This window comes from Mobula hypostoma, chromosome 9 (genome assembly GCF_963921235.1).
Source record: "Mobula hypostoma chromosome 9, sMobHyp1.1, whole genome shotgun sequence".
Taxonomy (NCBI): Eukaryota; Metazoa; Chordata; class Chondrichthyes; order Myliobatiformes; family Myliobatidae; genus Mobula; species Mobula hypostoma.
The window spans coordinates 83,824,487-83,846,885 of record NC_086105.1 but is presented as its reverse complement, the minus strand read 5'-3'; the positions used below and the strand labels follow the sequence as shown (position 1 = coordinate 83,846,885).

Genomic DNA, 22,399 nt, shown 5'->3' with positions numbered 1-22,399 from the left:
ATGGCTACTGTTAATGAGACCAAATTAAATCCCCACAGAGTGTAGGGCTTTGGCTTCAATAGGCTTCGGTGGTAAACGGGAAGAGGAGAGAGCGAAGCGCCAACTCTTTTTTTTTCTCCCCCCCCCCGCCCTTTGCGAATTGGCCCGGACAGACAGGAACAGCAGGGCTCTCACAGCTAATGGTACAAGCTAACGGTTTAAAAAGTTCGTCTGTTTGGCGAGGTAAGTGGGTGAGTAGACTTATTTTTCCTGTTTCATTCCTGTAGAATTAGATAGCATGCATGCAGGGTTAGTGCTTTCTTCAGGGTGTCAGATGTGGGAATCCTGGGAGACCGCCAGCCTCCCTGATGGCCACATCTGCGCCAGGTGCACCGAATTGCAGCTCCTCAGAGACCGTGTTAGGGATCTGGAGCTGCAGCTTGATGACCTACTGCTTATCAGGGAAAGTGAAGAGGTGATAGACAGGAGCTACAGGGAGATAGTCATCCCTAGGCTACAGGGGTCAGAAAACTGGGTCACTGTCAAGAGAGGGAAGGGAAATGCCCGGATAGTGGACAGCACACCTGTGGCTGTCCCCCTCAGCAACAAATATCTTGCTCTGGATGCTGTTGAGGGGGATAACCTGACAGGAGACGCCCACGGTGACCAGGTCTCTGGCACTGAGCCTGGCGCTGTTGTGCAGGAGAGAAGGAGGGAGAAGAGAAATGCGGTAGTCATAGGGGATTCCATAGTCAGGGGAACAGACAGGAGATTCTGTGAGCCTGACAGAGATACCCGCATGGTGTGTTGCCTGCCAGGTGCCAGGGTACGGGATGTCTCGGATCGGGTCCTGAATATTCTACCGGGGGAGGGTGAGCAGCCAGTTGTCTTGGTACATGTTGGTACCAATGACATAGATAGGACAAAGGAGGAGGTCCTGAAGAGAGATTTCCAGGAGTTAGGAATGAAGCTGAGAAGCAGGACCTCCAGGGTAGTAATCTCTGGATTGCTACCTGTGCCACGTGCTAGCGAGGGCAAGAATAGTCGGATCAGGCAGATGAATGCGTGGCTGAGAGACTGGTGTAGAGGGCAGGACTTCAGATTCTTGGATAATTGGGATCTCTTCTGGGGGAAGTATGACCTGTTCAAAAAGGACAGGTTACACCTGAACCCGAAGGGGACCAATATCCTGGCGGGAAAGTTTAATAGAGCTGTTAGGGAGGGTTTAAACTAATTTGGCAGGGGGATGGGAACCGGAATGACAGAGTGGAGGCAGGGGAAAACAGAAATAAATCTAAGATAGTGAGCAGTAAAGATGTTAGGAAAGACAGGCCGGTGATGGGGCAAATTTGTAGCCATTGGGATGAGTTGCAGTGCAATAAAGTTGCAGTGAAATCAAAGAGAAAAGTATCAAATACTGGTCTTAAGGTGTTGTACTTAAATGCACGCATCATAAAGAATAAGGTGGATGATCTTGTTGTACAGCTACAGATTGGCAGGTATGATATTGTGGCCATCACTGAGACCTGGCTAAGGATGCATATCTCTGGGAGCTGAACATCCAAGGATACACGGTGTATCGGAAGGATAGGAAGGTAGGCAGAGAGGGAGGCGTGGCTTTATTGTTAAGAAATGATATTAAATCATTAGAAAGAGGTGATATAGGATTGGAAGGTGCAGAATCTTTATGGGTTGAGCTAAGAAATAGCAGGGGTAAAAGGAACATACATCAAAGTTGCTGGTGAACGCAGCAGGCCAGGCAGCATCTATAGGAAGAAGCGCAGTCGACGTTTCAGGCCGAGACCCTTCGTCAGGACTAACTGAAGGAAGAGTGAGTAAGGGATTTGAAAGCTGGAGGGGGAGGGGGAGGGGGAGATGCAAAATGATAGGAGAAGACAGGAGGGGGAGGGATGGAGCCGAGAGCTGGACAGGTGATAGGCAGAAGGGGGTACGAGAGGATCATGGGACAGGAGGTCCGGGAAGAAAGACGGGGGGGGGGGTGACCCAGAGGATGGGCAAGAGGTATATTCAGAGGGACAGAGGGAGAAAAAGGAGAGTGAGAGAAAGAATGTGTGCATTAAAAAGAGTAACAGATGGGGTACGAGGGGGAGGGGGGGCCTAGCGGAAGTTAGAGAAGTCAATGTTCATGCCATCAGGTTGGAGGCTACCCATACGGAATATAAGGTGTTGTTCCTCCAACCTGAGTGTGGCTTCATCTTTACAGTAGAGGAGGCCGTGGATAGACATGTCAGAATGGGAATGGGATGTGGAATTAAAATGTGTGGCCACTGGGAGATCCTGCTTTCTCTGGCGGACAGAGCGTAGATGTTCAGCAAAGCGGTCTCCCTGATAGCAGTTATTTATAGGCCTCCAAACAGCTGCAGGGATGTGGACTACAAATTACAACTGGAAATGGAAAAGGCTTGTCAGAAGGGCAGTGTTATGATAATTGTGGGGGATTTTAACATGCGAGTAGATTGGGAAAATCAGGTCAGCACTGGATCTCAAGGGAGAGAATTTGTAGAATGTCTGCGAGATGGCTTTTTAGAACAGCTTGTTGTTGAGCCCACTAGGGGATCGGCTGTAGTGGATTGGGTATTGTGTAATGATCCAGAGGTGATTAGAGAGATTGAGGTGAAGGAACCCTTAGGAGACAGTGATCATAACATGATTGAGTTCACTGTGAAATTAGAAGTAGAGAAGCCGAAATCTGATGTCAGTATTTCAGTGGCATGAGAGAAGAACTTGGCAAAGTTGACTGGAAAGGGACGCTGGTGGGAAAGAAAGCAGAGCAGCAGTGGCTGGAGTTTATGCGAGAAATGAGGAAGGTGCAAGACAGGTATATTCCAAAGAAGAAGAAATTTTCGCATGGAAAAAGGATGCAACTGTGGTTGACAAGAGAAGTCAAAGCCAAAGTTAAAGCAAAAGAGAGGGCATACAAGGAAGCAAAAATTAGTGGGAAGACAGAGGATTGGGACGTTTTTAAAAGCTTACAAAAGGAAACCAAGAAGGTCATTAGGAGAGAAAAGATTAACTATGAATGGAAGCTAGCAAATAATATCAAAGAGGATACTAAAAGCATTTTCAAGTATATAAAGAGTAAAAGACAGATGAGAGTAGATATAGGACCGATAGAAAATGATGCTGGAGAAATTGTAATGGGAGATAAGGAGATGGCAGAGGAACTGAACGAGTATTTTGCATCAGTCTTCACTGAGGAAGACATCAGCAGTATACCGGACACTCAAGGGTGGCAGGGAAGAGAAGTGTGCGCAGTCACGATTACGACAGAGAAAGTACTCAGGAAGATGAATAGTCTAAAGGTAGATAAATCTCCTGGACCAGATGGAATGCACCCTCGTGTTCTGAAGGAAGTAGCTGTGGAGATTGCGGAGGCATTAGCGATGATCTTTCAAAAGTCGATAGATTCTGGCATGGTTCCGGAAGACTGGAAGATTGCAAATGTCACTCCGCTATTTAAGAAGGGGGCAAGGAAGCAAAAAGGAAATTATAGACCTATTAGCTTAACATCAGTGGTTGGGAAGTTGTTGGAGTCGATTGTCAAGGATGAGGTTACAGAGTACCTGGAGGCATATGACAAGATAGGCAGAACTCAGCATGGATTCCTTAAAGGAAAATCCTGCCTGACAAACCTATTACAATTTTTTTGATGAAATTACCAGTAGGCTAGACAAGGGAGATGCAGTGGATGTTGTATATTTGGATTTTCAGAAGACCTTTGACAAGGTGCCACACATGAGGCTACTTAACAAGATAAGAGCCCATGGAATTACGGAAAAGTTACATACGTGGATAGAGCGTTGGCTGATTGGCAGGAAACAGACAGTGGGAATAAAGGGATCCTATTCTGGTTGGCTGCCAGTTACCAGTGGTGTTCCACAGGGGTCAGTGTTGGGGCCGCTTCTTTTTACATTGTACATCAACGATTTGGATTATGGAATAGATGGCTTTGTGGCTAAGTTTGCTGACGATACGAAGATAGGTGGAGGGGCCGGTAGTGCTGAGGAAATGGAGAGTCTGCAGAGAGACTTGGATAGATTGGAAGAATGGGCAGAGAAGTGGCAAATGAAGTACAATGTTGGAAAGTGTATGGTTATGCACTTTGGCAGAAAAAATAAGCGGGCAGACTATTATTTAAATGGGGAAAGAATTCAAAATTCTGAGATGCAACGGGACTTGGGAGTGCTCATACAGGATACCCTTAAAGTTAACCTCCAGGTTGAGTCAGTAGTGAAGAAGGCGAATGCAATGTTGGCATTCATTTCTAGAGGAATAGAGTATAGGAGCAGGGATGTGATGTTGAGGCTCTATAAGGCGCTGGTGAGACCTCACTTGGAGTACTGTGGGCAGTTTTGGTCTCCTTATTTAAGAAAGGATGTGCTGACATTGGAGAGGGTACAGAGAAGATTCACTAGAATGATTCCGGGAATGAGAGGGTTAACATATAAGGAATATTTGTCCGCTCTTGGACTGTATTCCTTGGAGTTTAGAAGAATGAGGGGAGACCTCATAGAAACATTTCGAATGTTGAAAGGCATGGACAGAGTGAATGTGGCAAAGTCGTTTCCCATGATGGGGGAGTCTAGTACGAGAGGGCATGACTTAAGGATTGAAGGGCGCCCATTCAGAACAGAAATGCGAAGAAATTTTTTTAGTCAGAGGGTGGTGAATCTATGGAATTTGTTGCCACGGGCAGCAGTGGAGGCCAAGTCATTGGGTGTATTTAAGGTAGAGATTGATAGGTATCTGAGTAGCCAGGGCATCAAAGGTTATGGTGAGAAGGCAGGGGAGTGGGACTGAATGGGAGAATGGATCAGCTCATGATAAAATGGCGGAGCAGACTCGATGGGCCGAATGGCCTACTTCTGCTCCTTTGTCTTATGGTCTTATAATTTAATCCTCTGGCAGTGACAGTGGGATCTGAACTCCTTTCAGGATCAGTGGGCCAGAACTCTGGCTGTCAGGCCAGTAATTAGCAGACTACTGTAAAATATATAAAAGTCAGGACAGTGTGGTCTCTCTAAGCTCACAGTAAGAAGCAACTTCCACAAACATAATGAAGTTTGCTGATGACACCACTTTCGTTGGCCAAATCAAAGATGACAGATCAGCATATAGGAAAGAGATTGAAAACCTGGCCGAGTGATGCCTCTCACTCAATATCAGCAAGGGCAGGAAGCTAGTTATTGTTTTCCCCTTCCTGTAGTCAGAGGTCCATGAGCCAGTCTTCTTCCGGGGAATCAGAGGTGGAGAGAGTCAGCAACTTTAAATTACTAGGTCTTATCACTTCAGAGGACCTGTCCTAGGCCCAGTATGTGTGCAATTACGAAGAAAGCACTGCAGCACCTCTACTTCCTTAGGAGTTTGCAAAGATTGGGCATGATTTCTACAACTTGGATAAACATCTATAGATGCACAGGGAAGAGCATCCTAACTAGTTGCCTCACAGACTGGTATGGAAACACCAATGCCCAGGAAGAGAAAAGGAAGAAAAAGTAGTGGACACAGTCCAGTTCTTTACAGGTGAAGCCCTCCCCACCATTGCGCACATCTACATGGAGCGTTGTCCAGGAAAAGAGTATCTATCATCAGAGATCTCCACCACCCAGGTCACTGCTGCCATCAGCAGCCTCAGGACCCACACTACCAGGCTCAGGAACAGTTATTACACCTCAGCTATCGGGTTGTTGAGAGGATAACTTCATTCATATCCATTTGCCCCATCACTGGATTGTTCCTACAACCTATGGACTCACTCACTCTTCATCTCGTGTTCTCGATAATTATGGTTTGTTTATTATTATTATTTTGTATTTCATATTTGTACAGGTTGTTATCCTTAGCACATTGGCTGTTTGTCTGTCCTGTCAGGTGTGATCTTTCATTGATTCTATTGTATTTTCTTGAACTTACTGTGAATGCCTGCAAGAAAATGAATCAGGGTTGTATATGGTGACATATATGTACTTTGATAATAAACGTACATTCAACTTTGAACAGTCCCATACTTAATGATCCAAAATTTATAGTAGACACAAGACGTAGGAACAGAATTAGGTAATTCAGCCCATCGAATTTGCTCCACCTCTCAACCCTATTCTCCTGCCTGATCACTGAAACCTTTGACACTCTTACTAATCAAGAACCTAATCAACTTCCACTTTAAAATATACCCAATGAATAGGCTTCTACAGCCGTCTGTGGCAATGAATTCCACAGATTCACCACCCTTAGGGTAAAAAAAATCCTGCCATCTCTGTTTTAAAGGGAGATCCTATTCTGAGGCTGTGTCCGTCATCTTTGGCTACCCCACTATTGGAAACTTTTCCACATCCACTCTACCAATGCCTTTCAATACTCAATAGGTTTCAATGAAATCACCCATAATTCTTCTAACTCCAGCAAGTACAGTACAAAAAAACAAGCTACATATCAAATAATCTGCCTTCTGTTGTTGAATAGAACAAATGACAGAATGGTTGTAATATTGATTGCTCATCAGGAGACAACGCAAGATATATTACATTGTATAAAACCCTAGTTAACCCACTTGAAATGCTGCGTTCAGATCTGTTCGCCACATAAGAGGGAGGATGTGGAAGCTTTAGACAGGATACAGAGAAGATTTACCAGGATGCAGCCTGGATTGGAGAGCATATCTTATGAAGATAAGTTGAGCAAGCTAGGGCTTTTCTCCTTGGAGCAAAGGAGGATGAGAGGTGATTTGATAGAGGTGTAAAAGATATATATAGCAGGAGAGGGAATGGCTAGTTCAAGTGCCAGGTTTTAAAGATGTTTCAGAAAGGACAGGGAAGGAGGCAAAAGAGGTGGGGGCATGGCACTGCTAATCAGAGATAGTGTCACGGCTGCAGGAAAGGAGGAAGTCATGGAGGGGTTGTCTACAGAGTCTCTGTGGGTGGAAGTTAGGAATAGGAAGTGGTCAATAACTCTACTAGGTGTTTTTTAAAGACCACCAAATAGTAACAGGGACATCAAGGAACAGATAGGGAGACAGATTCTGGAAAGGACTGGAGGAGATTTTAATTTCCCAAATATTGATTGGCATTTCCCTAGAGTGAGGGGTTTAGATGGGCTGGAGTTTGTTAGGTGTGTTCAGAAAGGTTTCTTGATACAATATGTAGATAAGCCTACAAGAGGAGAGGCTGTACTTGATCTGGTATTGGGAAATGAACCTGCTCAGGTGTCAGGTCTCTGAGTGAGAGAGCATTTTGGAGATAGTGAACACAATTCTATCTTCTTTACCATAGCATTGGAGAGGGATAGGAATAGACAAGTCAGAGAAATTGGAGTAAGGGGAAACATGAGGTTATCGGGCAGGAACTTGGAGGCATAAATTGGAAACAGATGTTCTCAGGGAAATGTATGGCAGAGATGTGGCAAATGTTCAGGGGATATTTGTGTGGGGTTCTGTGCAGATACGTTCCAATGAGACGGGGAAAGGATGGTAGCGACAGGAACCGTGGTGTACAAAGGCTGTTGTAAATCTAGTCAAGAAGAAAAGAAGAGATTATGAAAGGTTAAAAAAAAAACTAGGTAATGATAAAGATCTGGAAGATTATAAAGCTAGCAGGATGGAGCTTAAGAACAAAATTAGGTGAGCCAGAAGGGGCCATGAGAAGGCCTTGGCGGACAGGATTAAGGAAAATCCCAAAGGCATTAGACAAGTATGTGAAGAGCAAAAGGATAAGATGTGACAGAATAGGACCAATCAAACGTGACAGTGGAAAAGTGTGTATGGAACTGGAGGAGATGGCAGAGGTACTTAATGAATACTTTGCTTCAGTATTCACTACGGAAAAGGATCTTGGCGACTTGCAGTGGATTGAAAAGCTTGAGCATATAGATATTAAGGAAGAGGATGTGCTGGAGCTTTTGGAAAGCATGAAGTTGGATAAGTCACTGGGACCGGGTGGGATGTACCCCAGGCTACTGTGGGAAGCAAGGGAAGAGATTGCTGAGCCTCCGGCAATGATCTCTGCATCATCAATGAGGACGGGAGAAGTTCCGGAGGATTGGAGGGTTGCGGGTGTTGTTCCCTTATTCAAGAAAGGGAGTGGGGATAGCCCAGGAAATTACAGGCCAGTGAGTCTTACTTCAGTAGTTGGTAAGTGGATAGAGAACATCCTGACAGGCAGGATTTATGAACATTTGGAGAGGCACAATATGATTAGGAATAGTCAGAATGACTTTGTCAAAGCAGGTCGTGCCTTACGAGCCTGATTGATTTTTTCAGGATGTGACTAAACACATTGATGAAGGTAAAGCCGCAGATGTAGTGTATATGGATTTTAGCAAGGCCGCAGATGTAGTGTATATGGATTTTGATAAGGTACCCCATGCAAGGCTTATTGAGAAAGCAAGGAGGCATGGGATCCAAGGGGACATTGCTTTGTGGATCCAGAATTGGCATGCTCACAGAAGGCAAAGAGTGGTTGTTGACAGGTCATATTCTGCATGGAGGCCGGTGACCAGTGGTATACCTCAGGGATCTGCTCTTCATGATTTTTATAAATGACCTGGATGAGGAAGTGGAGGGATGGGTTAGTAAATTTGCGGATGACACAAAGGTTGGGGGTGTTGTGGATAGTTTAGAGGGCTGGACATTGATAGGATGCAAAACTGGGCTGAGAAGTGGCAAATGGAGTTCAACCCAGATAATAGACAATAGACAATAGGTGCAGAAGTAGACCATTCGGCCCTTCGAGCCTACACCACCATTCTGAGATCATGGCTGATCATCTACTATCAATACCCGGTTCCTGCCTTGTCCCCATAACCCTTGATTCCCCTATCCATAAGATATCTATCTAGCTCCTTCTTGAAAGCATCCAGAGAATTGGCCTCCACTGCCTTCTGAGGCAGTGCGTTCCACACCTCCACAACTCTCTGGGAGAAGAAGTTCCTCCTCAACTCTGTCCTAAATGACCTACCCCTTATTCTTAAACCATGCCCTCTGGTACTGGACTCTCCCAGCACCTGGAACATATTTCTTGCCTCTATCTTGTCCAATCCCTTAATAATCTTGTATATCTCAATCAGATCCCCCCTCAATCTCCTTAATTCCAGCGTGTACAAGCCCAGTCTCTCTAACCTCTCTGCGTAAGACAGTCCGGACATCTCAGGAATTTACCTAGTGAACCTACGCTGCACCTCCTCCACAGCCAGGATGTCCTTCCCTAACCCTGGAGACCAAATCGGCACACAATACTCCAGGTGTGGTCTCACCAGGGCCCTGTACAAATGCAAAAGGATTTCCTTGCTCTTGTATTCAATTCCCTTTGTAATAAAGGCCAACATTCCATTAGCCTTCTTCACTGCCTGCTGCACTTGCTCATTCACCTTCAGAGACTGATGAACAAGTACTCCTAGATCTCTTCGTATTTCTCCCTTACCTAACTCCACACCGTTCAGATAATAATCTGCCTTCCTGTTCTTGCTCCCAAAGTGAATAACCTCACACTTATTCACATTAAACGCCATCTGCCAAGTTTCTGCCCACTCACCCAGCCTATCCAAGTCACCTTGAATTATCCTAACATCCTCATCACATGTCACACTGCCACCCAGCTTAGTATCATCAGCAAACTTGCTGATGTTATTCACAATGCCTTCCTCTAAATCACTGACGTAAATCGTAGACAGCTGTGGTCCCAATACCGAGCCCTGTGGCATCCCACAAGGGCATGGATTTGCCCTTGGTAAATCCATGCTGGCTCGGCCCAATCCTATCACTGCTATCAAGATATGCCGCTATTTCACCTTTAATAATGGAGTCTAGCATCTTCCCCACTACTGATGTTAGGCTAACATAGTTAGCATGATAGTTCTCTGTTTTCTCCCTCCCTCCTTTCTTAAAAAGTGGGATAACATTAGCCATTCGCCAATCCTCAGGAACTGATCCTGAATCTAAGGAACATTGGAAAATGATCACCAATGCATCTGCAATTTCCAGAGCCACCTCCTTTAGTACCCTAGGATGCAGACCATCTAGACCTGGGGATTTGTTAGCCTTCAGTCCCATCAGTCTACTCATCACCGTTTCCTTCCTAATGTCAATCTGTTTCAGTTCCTCTGTTACCCTATGTCTTTGTCCCATCCATACATCTGGGAGATTGCTTGTGTCTTCCCTAGTGAAGACAGATCCAAAGTACTTAGTAAATTCGTCTGCCATTTCTCTGTTTCCCATAACAATTTCTCCCAATTCATTCTTCAAGGGCCCAACATTGTTCTTAACTATCTTCCTTCTCTTCACATACCTAAAAAAAACTTTTGCTATCCTCCCTTATATTCCTAGCTAGCTTGCGTTCATACCTCATTTCTTCTCCCCGTATTGCCTTTTTAGTTAAGTTCTGTTGCTCCTTAAAAATTTCCCAATCATCTGTCTTCCCACTCACCTTAGCTCTGTTATACTTGTTTTTTTAATGCTATGCTATCTCTGACTTCCTTTGTCAACCACTGTGGCCACCTTCCCCCCTTTGAATCCTTCCTTCTCCGGAGGATGAACTGATTTTGCACCTTGTGCATTATTCCCAAGAATACCTGCCACTGCTGTTCCACTGCCTTTTCTGCTAGGATATCCGACCAGTCAACTTTGGCCAGCTCCTCCCTCATGGTTCCATAGTCTCCTTTGTTCAACTGCAGTACTGACACTTCTGATCTGCCCTTATCCCTCTCAACTTGCAGATAAAAACTTATCATATTATGGTCACTACCTCCTAATGGCTCCTTTACTTCAAGATCACTTATCAAATCCTGTTCATTGCACAACACTAAATCCAGAATAGCCTTATCCCTGGTTGGCTCTCGTACAAGCTGCTCCATAAATGCATCCCGTAGGCACTCTACAAACTCCCTATCCTGGGGTCCAGTACCAACCTGATTTTCCCAGTTCACCTGCATGTTGAAATCCCCAATAACTACTGCGACATTTCCTTTGCCACATGCCATTGTTAACTCCCTATTCAACTTGCACCCAATATCCATGCTACTGTAATAACACCTATTAGGGTCTTTTTGCCCTTACTGTTCCTCAGTTCTATCCACACTGACTCTACTTCTCCTGATTCTATGTCCCCCCTTGCAAGGGACTGAATCTCATTCCTCACCAGCAGGGCTACTCCACCCCCTCTGCCCACCTTTCTGTCCCTTCGATAGCACGTATACCCTTGTACATTCAATTCCCAGGTCTGATCCCCCTGCAGCCATGTCTCCGTTATCCCAACAACATCATAGTTACCCATTCGCACCTGAGCTTCAAGCTCATCCGCCTTATTTCTGACACTTCGTGCATTCAGATATAGAATTTTTAACCCATTTCTCCTCTAGTGATAAGTGTGAAGTGGTTCATTTTGGTAGGTCAAATATGATGGCAGAATATAGTATTAATGGTAAGACTCTTGGCAGTGTGGAGGATCAGAGGGATCTTGGGGCCCGAGTCCATAGGACACTCAAAGCTGCTACACAGGTTGACTCTGTGGTTAGGAAGGCATACAGTGCATTGGCAAACTATAGAAAGGATGCAGAGGAGATTTACAAGGATGTTGCTTGGATTGGGGAGCATGTCGTATGAGAATAGGTTGAGTGAACTCGGCCTTTTCTCCTTGAAGCAATGGAGGATGAGAGGTGACCTGATAGAGGTGTACGAGATACAGGTGTCCCCCGCTTTTCGAATGTTCGCTTTACAAAACCTCACTGTTATGAAAGACCTACATTAGTACCTTGTTTTCGCTAACAGAAGGTTTTTTCACTGTTATGAAAAAAGCAGCACACGAAAAATGGCAGCGTGCGAAAAAAGCAACGCGTGCCCCGAGCAGCCAAGCTCCTCCCCCACCACTGCATTCTAGCCGCCATTGCTTAAACACGTGCTTTATCTCGATTTATTTTGTGCATCTGTTAATAAGATGAGTTTGAAGGTATCGGAAAAGCCTAAAAGAGCTCGTAAGGGTGTTACACTTAGCGTAAAACTAGACATAATTAAGCGTTTCGATCGTGGTGAACAAAGTAAGGACATTGTCCGCGCGTTGAACTTGCCTGCATCCACCATTCGCACTATTTATATGCAGAGAGAAAAAATCTTGAAAGCTGCGGATGTTACTGTTGGTTCTGCTCGTAGCAAAGTGGTCTCTCTTAGTCGGCATCCAGTAATGGATAAAATGGAAAGTCTATTGTTTGAGTGGATTGATGGGTGTACAAAATGTGGCGTTCTCTTAAGTTATCTTATACTTAAGGAGAAATCAGTCAGTCTTTTTAATAAGCTGAAACAGAAAGCACTGGCCGATGGTGATGGAAGCATTGCGAAAGTGGAATTTAAAGGTAGTCACGGGTGGCTTGATCGGTTTCTGAGGCGAGGGCAGCTTCATAGTTTAACGTTTACCAGAGAGAGTGCTCCAGCTGATACTGAAGCTGCCGAAAGGTTCCCAGCAGAACTGAAGAAAATAATTGCAGAAGGTGGTTATTCGTATAAACAAGTGTTTAACTGTGATGAAACTGCAATTTATTGGAAAAAATTGCTGAGTAAGACATTTATTTCGAAAGAAGAAAAGCAGGCTAAGGGACACAAGGCATCGAAGGACAGGTTTCCCATAATGCCTATTATTAACGCCACTGGTGATGCTGTCCTTAACCCTCTACTAATGTACCATTCAGAAAATCCGAGGGCACTTAAAGACGTTGATAAGAAAACACTTCCTGTGTGTTTCGTTCACATCCAAGCATTTGGAACACCCAAGTGCTTTTTTCTGAGTACATGAGCAGATACGTTAGTCCTTTTGTTAAAAAAATACTGTAGAGAAAATAACCTCGATAATAGGTGTCTTGTGATTGTCGATAATTGTGTTGCTCATCCGCCTGCCATTACTGAGTATGGCGGTAACGTTCGTGTTGCGTTCTTACCGCCGAATACAACATCGTTGCTGCAGCCGTGTGACCAAGGCCTAATAGCCACAATTAAGGCTTGCTATACGCAAAATGTGACGCGTTTTATTGTAAGTACCATTGACAGAGAGGGCAACTCCGAAGTGTCTTTGCAAGAGATCTGGAAAGAATACAATATAAAATTGGCAATCGCCAACATTGGAGATGCTCTCGTTAGGCTAACAGTCTCGATGAGAAATGGCGTTTGGAGGAAACTATGTCCTGAAGCAGTGAACGATTTTAAAGGCTTCGAACCATCAACAATAAATACGACAATAGTGAGCTTGGCTAAGGAGGCTGGGTTTGTGGAAGTTGACGAAGATGATGTTGAAGAGGTTTGGGCATCCTATGACCAAGAATTGACAGATGAAGAGCTGAGGCAATTACAAGAGGAAAGGATAACAATCGAAACCGAACGCAGTAGCCAAAATGAAGTCGTCCAGGGACTGAACGTGAAGCAGTTGCATGAGATTTTCGCTGCGATTGACAGTGCTGCAATGATTGCAGAAAAGTATGACTTTAATTTTGAAAGGGCATGTAGGTTTAGGGCAGGTTTGCAGGATGTTTTGAGTGCTTACAAAGAACTGGATGATAGAAAAATGCACGAGACTCAGCAGTCAAGTATACTGTCGTTTTTCAAGCCTTGCACATCAGCCACAGCAGACGACAAACCTCGACCTTCGACATCGAGGCAGGCAGACATAGAAGAAGATGACCTGGCTGCCCTAATGGAAACAGACTACAATGAGATGACACCCCAGTCTCCTCTACCTCCCACCACCCCAATTTCCGATGACTCAGCCTAACACACCATCCCAATTCCCGTAAGTGAAACTACACTGTACATACATTATTTCTACTTCATATAGGTTGTGTATTTTTCTGTTATTTAGTATGATTTGTTATTTGGTATGATTTGGCAGCCTCGTTGCTTAAAGGTCACTGGAGAGAGTGCTTCCGCCTTCAGTGCCTTCCGCCGACAGTGCCTTCCACCACAGCGCCTGCGCTGACAGTGCCTTCCGCCGACAGCGCCTGCGCCGACAGTGCCTTCCGCCGACAGTGACTTCTGCCGACAGTGCCTGCGCCGACAGTGACTTCTGCCGACAGTGCCTTCCACCACAGCGCCTGCGCCGACAGTGACTTCTGCCGACAGTGCCTTCCGCCGACAGCGCCTGCGCCGACAGTGCCTTCCACCACAGCGCCTGCGCCGACAGTGACTTCTGCCGACAGTGCCTTCCGCCGACAGCGCCTGCGCCGACAGTGCCTTCCACCACAGCGCCTGCGCCGACAGTGACTTCTGCCGACAGTGCCTTCCGCCGACAGCGCCTGCGCCGACAGTGACTTCTGCCGACAGTGCCTTCCGCCGACAGCGCCTGCGCCGACAGTGCCTTCCACCACAGCGCCTGCGCCGACAGTGACTTCTGCCGACAGTGCCTTCCACCACAGCGCCTGCGCCGACAGTGACTTCTGCCGACAGTGCCTTCCGCCGACAGCGCCTGCGCCGACAGTGACTTCTGCCGACAGTGCCTTCTACCGACAGCACCTGCGCCGACAGTGACTTCTGCCGACAGTGCCTTCCGCCGACAGCGCCTGCGCCGACAGTGCCTTCCACCACAGCGCCTGCGCCGACAGTGACTTCTGCCGACAGTGCCTTCCGCCGACAGCGCCTGCGCCGACAGTGCCTTCCACCACAGCGCCTGCGCCGACAGTGACTTCTGCCGACAGTGCCTTCTACCGACAGCACCTGCGCCGACAGTGACTTCTGCCGACAGTGCCTTCCGCCGACAGCGCCTGCGCCGACAGTGCCTTCCACCACAGCGCCTGCGCCGACAGTGACTTCTGCCGACAGTGCCTTCCGCCGACAGCGCCTGCGCCGACAGTGCCTTCCACCACAGCGCCTGCGCCGACAGTGACTTCTGCCGACAGTGCCTTCCGCCGACAGCGCCTGCGCCGACAGTGACTTCTGCCGACAGTGCCTTCCGCCGACAGCGCCTGCGCCGACAGTGCCTTCCACCACAGCGCCTGCGCCGACAGTGACTTCTGCCGACAGTGCCTTCCGCCGACAGCGCCTGCGCCGACAGTGACTTCTGCCGACAGTGCCTTCTACCGACAGCACCTGCGCCGACAGTGACTTCTGCCGACAGTGCCTTCCGCCGACAGCGCCTGCGCCGACAGTGCCTTCCACCACAGCGCCTGCGCCGACAGTGACTTCTGCCGACAGTGCCTTCCGCCGACAGCGCCTGCGCCGACAGTGCCTTCCACCACAGCGCCTGCGCCGACAGTGACTTCTGCCGACAGTGCCTTCCGCCGACAGCGCCTGCGCCGACAGTGCCTTCCACCACAGCGCCTGCGCCGACAGTGACTTCTGCCGACAGTGCCTTCCGCCGACAGCGCCTGCGCCGACAGTGACTTCTGCCGACAGTGCCTTCCGCCGACAGCGCCTGCGCCGACAGTGCCTTCCACCACAGCGCCTGCGCCGACAGTGACTTCTGCCGACAGTGCCTTCCGCCGACAGCGCCTGCGCCGACAGTGACTTCTGCCGACAGTGCCTTCTACCGACAGCACCTGCGCCGACAGTGACTTCTGCCGACAGTGCCTTCCGCCGACAGCGCCTGCGCCGACAGTGCCTTCCACCACAGCGCCTGCGCCGACAGTGACTTCTGCCGACAGTGCCTTCCACCACAGCGCCTGCGCCGACAGTGACTTCTGCCGACAGTGCCTTCCGCCGACAGCGCCTGCGCCGACAGTGCCTTCCACCACAGCGCCTGCGCCGACAGTGACTTCTGCCGACAGTGCCTTCCGCCGACAGCGCTTGCGCCGACAGTGACTTCTGCCGACAGTGCCTTCTACCGACAGCACCTGCGCCGACAGTGCCTTCCACCGACAGCGCCTGCGCCGACACTGCTTCCACCGAGAGTGCATGCGTCAGATTTTCTCTGCGCTAGACTGTGCTTCAATGATTGCAAAAAGTATTTCTAATTTATATGGGCTGTGTATTTTTGTGTTATTTAGTATGATTTGTTATTTGGTATGATTTGGCAGCCTCATAGCTTAAAGGTTACTGGAGAGAGTGCTTCTGCTGAGAGCGCATGGGTGAGATTTTCGCTGCGCTAGACAGTGCTTCAAGGATTGCAAAATGTATTTCTACTTTATATAGGCTGTGTATTTATCATATCATTCCTGCTTTTACTATATGTTACTGTTGTTTTAGGTTTTATGTGTTATTTGGCATGATTTGGTAGGTTATTTTTTGGGTCTGGAAACGCTCAAAAATTTTTCCTATATTAATAAATGGTAACTGCTTCTTCACTTTACGACATTTCGGCTTAGGAACCGTTTCATTGGAACACTCTACCTTCGGATGGCGGGGGAAACCTGTAATGAGAAGCAATGATCCTGTGGATACTCAGAGGCTTCTTCCCAGGGCAGAAATGGCTAGCATGAGAGGACATAGTTTTAGGGTGCTTGGACGTAGGTACAGAGGAGATGTCAGTGGCAATTTTCTTTTACACAGAGAGTGGTGAGTGCGTGGAATAGGTTGCTGGCGGTGGTAATGATAGGGTCTTTTAAGAGACTCCTGGATAGGTACATGGAGCTTAGAAAAATAGAGGGCTATGGGTAACCCTAGGTAGTTCTAAGGTAAGGACATGTTCGACACAGCTTTGTAGGCCAAAGGGCCTGTATTGTGCTGTAGGTTTTCTATGTTTCTAAAAGATGATAAGAGATTGAGTAGATAGCCAGAGACCACCCCCCCCCCCACCCCACAGGGTGGAAATGGCTAATATGAGGGGGTGATTTTAAGGTGATTGGAAGAGTCAGACGCAAGTTGTTCCCCCCCCCCGGCCCCCCACAGAGAGTGGTGGGTGTGTGGAATGCCCTGTGACCAGTGGTAGGAGAAGCAGACACATGAGGGACATTGAAGAAACTTAGATAAGCATAAGGATGATAGAAAAAAATGAAGGGCTACGTAGGGGGGAACAGTCAGATCGATCTCAGAGCAGATTTAAAAAGTCAGCACAACATAATGGACCAAGGTACTGTGCTGTAATGCTCTACGCTCATCAGAAATGAGATGCCCTGTAAGAAACGTGAGCAGAATCCATCACAGCTTTTAAATAGAAAAATGTATAATGTCAACGCAGGCGCGTGACGTAGCGCGCCAAGGTTTAAAAAGAGAAATTTTCAACGGTTCTTGTTTCAGTCGAAGCAAGCAGCTGAGAAGAAGGGAGTGAATAAATCGGATAGAAAAGTCGTTTTTTTTTTAAACACTGCTCAGGGAGAAGAGTCTGCGCCGCGCAGGCGCGTGACGTAGCGCGCCAAGATTTAAAAGCAGACCACCATATACAGCAGCCATCGTCGGAGTGGACTGAGTCAGAGTGGGACTGCTTTGGCTCAACAGACTTCGGTGAGAACAGGGAGAGGCCAGGGTAGGTTCCAGTAAGTTTTTTGTTCAGATTGTTTAGAGTAGAGAGAATGCCAGGCAGGATGTTGGAATGCTCCTCTTGCAGGATGTGGGAAGTCAGGGAGCCCTCCGGTGTCCCTGACAACGACACCTGCAAGAAGTGCATCCAGCTGCAGCTCTTAATAAACCGCGTTAGGGAACTGGAGCAGGAGCTGGATGACCTGCGGATCATTCGGGAGAATGAGGAGATTATAGATAGTAGCTACAGGGAGGTAGTTACGCCAAAGGAGCAGAGGACAGGAAATTGAGTCACTGTCAGGCTAGGGAAGAGGAAAGGGCAGGCAGAGCAGGGTTCCCCTGTGGCCATTCCCCTCAACAACAAGTATACCACATTGGATACTGTTGGTGGGGGGATGACTTACCTGGGACAAGCTGCAGTAGCCGGATCTCTGGCACTGAGTCTGGCTCTGCAGTGCAGAAGGGAGGGTGGAAAAAGAGGAGAGCGGTAGTGATAGGGGACTCGATAGTTAGAGGTGCAGATAGGAGGTTCTGTGGTCTGAGAATCCAGGATGGTTTGTTGCCTCCCAGGTGCCAGGGCCAAGGATGTCTCTGATCGCTTGCATGACATTCTGAAGTGGGAGGGTGATCAGCCAGATGTCGTGGTGCACATCGGTACCAATGACATAGCAAGGAAGAGTGAGGAGGTTCTGGAGAGTGAGTATAGAGAGCTTGGTAAGAAGTTGAAAAGCAGGACCTCAAGGGTGGTAATCTCAGGATTGCTACCTGTGCTACGTGCCAGTGAAGGTAAGAATAGGATGCTCTGGAGGATGAACAAGTGGCTGAGGAACTGGTGTAGGGGGCAGGGTTTCAGATTTCAGGATCATTGGGACCTCTTCTGGGGCAGGTGGGACCTGTACAAGAGAGATGGGTTACACTTGAACTACAGGGGGACCAATATCCTTTCAGGGAGGTTTGTTAGTGCTATTGGGGAGGCTTTAAACTAGATTTGCAGGGGAATGGGAACCAGAGTGCCAGAGCTGACAGTGTGGCTGGGGTGAAAATAAATGATGTTAAAAGTTCAAGCAAATCCGCTAATAGAAAGGTTGTGAGTGGTGGTAAAAATCTTCTGAGGTGTATATATTTCAATGCTAGGAGTATTGCGGGGAAGGCAGATGAGTTGAGGGCGTGGATTGACACGTGGAATTATGACGTTATAGCTATTAGTGAAACTTGGCTACAGGACGGGCAGGACTGGCAGCTTAATATTCCAGGGTTCCGATGTTTCAGATGTGATCGAGGCAGAGGAATGAAAGGTGCGGGAGTAGCATTGCTTGTTAGGGAAAATATTACAGCAGTGCTCAAGCAGGACAGATTAGAGGGCTTGTCTACTGAGTCCTTATGGGTGGAGCTGAGAAACAGGAAAAGTATACCCTTCTTGTTTTTTTACTGTTTTTAATGGAGGTCGGGATTGAGGACGTGATTTTAAGTTTTTTAACTCTGTTTGCTTTTCCTTGCTTTTAGTTAGTTGCACAGTGGGTTTTTTTTTCCTTTTCTCTTTTGATATATATATAAAAATTAGTATACTATTATGTTACCTTGGTACGTTATGTTTAAATTACATTGTTTGTATTATTTTTTTTTGTATTAATATCTTCTGTAATTTTATTATATTCTAACAGTGTATTAGTGCCTATATGGCTTACCTTTTTGTATACTTATTCAATAAAAAGATTTAAAAAAGGAGGAAAAGTATGGCCACATTAGTGGGATTGTATTACAGACCACCCAATAGTCAATGAGAATTGGAAGAACAAATCTTCAGAGAGATAGCAGGCAACTGCAGGAAACATAAAGTTGTGGTGGTAAGGGATTTTAATTTTCCATATATTGATTGGGACTCCCATACTGTTAGGGGTCTAGATGGTTTAGAGTTTGTAAAATGTGCTCAGGAAGGTTTTCTAAATCAATATATAGAGGGACCAACTAGAGGGGATGCAATATTGAATCTCCTGTTAGAAAACGAGTTAGGACAAGTGATGGAAGTCTGTGTAGGGGAGCACTTTGGTTACAGTGATCATAACACCATTAGTTTCAACTTGATCATGGACAAGGATAGATCTGGTCCTAGGGTTGAGGTTCTGAACTGGAAGAAGGCCAAATTTGAAGAAATGAGAAAGGATCTAAAAAGCGTGGATTGGGACAGGTTGTTCTCTGGCAAAGATATGATCGGTAGGTGGGAAGCCTTCAAAGGAGAAATTTTGAGAGTGCAGAGTTTGTATGTTCCTGTCAGGATTAAAGGCAAAGTGAATAGGAATAAGGAACCTTGGTTCTCTAGGGATATTGCAACTCTGATAAAGAAGAAGAGGGAGTTGTATGACATGTATAGGAAACAGGGAGTAAATAAGGTGCTTGAGGAGTATAAGAAGTGCAAGAAAATACTTAAGAAAGAAATCAGGAGGGCTAAAAGACATGAGGTTGCCTTGGCAGTCAAAGTGAAGGATAATCCAAAGAGCTTTTACAGGTATATTAAGAGCAAAAGGATTGTAAGGGATAAAATTGGTCCTCTTGAAGATCAGAGTGGTCGGCTATGTGTGGAACCAAAGGAAATGGGGGAGATCTTAAATAGGTTTTTTGCGTCTGTATTTACTAAGGAAACTGGCATGAAGTCTATGGAATTAAGGGAAACAAGTAGTGAGATCATGGAAACTGTAGAGATTGGAAAGGAGGAGGTGCTTGCTGTCTTGAGGAAAATTACAAGTGGATAAATCCCCGGGACCTGACAGGGTGTTCCCTCGGACCTTGAAGGAGACTAGTGTTGAAATTGCAGGGGCCCTGGCAGAAATATTTAAAAAGTCGCTGTCTACAGGTGAGGTGCCGGAGGATTGGAGAGTGGCTTATGTTGTTCCGTTGTTTAAAAAAGGATTGAAAAGTAATTCGGTAAATTATAGGCCGGTAAGTTTAATGTCGGTAGTAGGTAAGTTATTGGAGGGAGTACTAAGAGACAGAATATACAAGCATTTGGATAGACAGGGACTTATTAGGGACTTATTAGGGTCAACATGACTTTGTGCGTGGTAGGTCATGTTTGACCAATCTATTGGAGTTTTTCAAGGAGGTTACCAGGAAAGTGGATGAAGGGAAGGCAGTGGATATTGTCTACATGGACTTCAGTAAGGCCAAGGTCCCGCATGGGAGGTTAGTTAGGAAAATTCAGTCGCTAGGTATACATGGAGTGGTTGTAAATTTGATTAGACATTGGCTCAATGAAAAGCCAAAGAGTGGTATTAGAGAATTGCTTCTCCGAGTGGAGGCCTGTGACTAGTGGTGTGCCACAGGGATCAGTGCTGGGTCCATTGTTATTTGTCATCTATATCAATGATCTGGATGATAATGTGGTAAATTGGATCAGCAAATTTACTGATGATACAAAGATTGGAGGTGTAGTAGACAGCGAGGAAGATTTTTAGAGCCTGCAGAGGGACTTGGACCAGCTGGAAAAATGGGCTGAAAAATGGCAGATGGAGTTTAATACAGACAAGTGTGAGGTATTGCACGTTGGAAGAACAAACCAAGGTAGAACATACAGGGTTAATAGTAAGGCACTGAGGAGTGCAGTAGAACAGAGGGCTCTGGAAATACAGGTACAAAATTCCCTAAAAGTGGCATCACAAGTAGATAGGGTCATAAAGAGAGTTTTTGGTACATTGGCCTTTATTAATCGAAGTATTGAGTATAAGAGCTGGAATGTTATGATGAAGTTGTATAAGGCATTGGTGAGGCCGAATCTGGAGTATTGTGTTCAGTTTTGGTCACCAAATTACAGGAAGGATATAAATAAGGTTGAAAGAGTGCAGAGAAGGTTTACAAGGATGTTGCTGGGACTTGAGAAACTCAGTTACAGAGGAAGGTTGAATAGGTTAGGACTTTATTCCCTGGAGCGTAGAAGAATGAGGGGAGATTTGATAGAGGTATATAAAATGATGATGGATATAGATAGAGTGAATGCAAGCAGGTTTTTTCCACTGAGGCAAGGGGAGAAAAAAACCAGAGGACACGGGTTAAGGGTGAGGGGGGAAAAGTTTAAAGGGAACATTAGGGGGGGCTTCTTCACACAGAGAATGGTGGGAGTATGGAATGAGCTGCCAGGCGAGGTGGTAAATGCGGGTTCCTTTTTAACATTTAAGAATACATTGGACAGATACATGGATGGGAGGTGTATAGAGGGATATGGTCCGTGTGCAGGTCAGTGGGACTACGCAGAAAATGGTTCGGCACAGCCAAGAAGGGCCGAAAGGCCTGTTTCTGTGCTGTATTTTTTCTATGGTTTCTATGGTCCTCCTATGCATCTGGGTTTCTTCACTCACATGATTACACCAGAGGCACAGTAAATCGCAGCAACTAGTAGTGCACCACCCATGCCTTCTTCAACCTTGCTCTGTCCCATCATTTCAAAAAAATTCTTCTGGAATCATAGAGTTACAAGGGAGGCATTCAAATCATTGCATCCGTGCCACCTAAAAACAATTAGGATAATTCCATTCCTCACATCTGCAAGTGAATATATAATAAGGCGGCAGCTTCGGAGCGTGTTCCACATCTGTAATCTTGGATCAGCGCAAGTCAAATGTAACCACATTTGCAAGCAGAATATAAGTTGCTGCACGATACACAGTCAGTGGCATTCCTATCAGGAGAACCAGCCGTTCTCCTCTGACCTCTCTCATTAACAAGGTATTTTCACTGCTCACTGAACATTTTTGGTTTTCGCACCATTCTCTGTAGCAAATCCTAGAGACTATTGTGCATGAAAATCCCAGGACATCAGCAGTTTCTGAAATACTCAAACCATGCCGTCCAGGACCAACAATCAATCCATGGTCAAAGTCACTTAAATCACATTTCTTCCCGATTCTGATATTTAGGCTGAACAACAACTGAACCCCTTGACCATGTCAGCATGCTTTTGCATTGTGTATAGCACCATGATTGGGTGATTGGATATTTACATCAATGGGCAGGTGAACAGGTATACATAATTAAAGTGGCCACAATCTGTGAGCTCTG

General features: G+C 46.3%; 1 protein-coding gene across 2 annotated transcripts in view; it reads right to left on the bottom strand.

Moving 5' to 3' along the window:
- Positions 1-22,399, bottom strand: part of washc5 (WASH complex subunit 5) — a 202,281-nt gene that overhangs the window by 18,650 nt on the left and 161,232 nt on the right. The window lies entirely within an intron of this gene.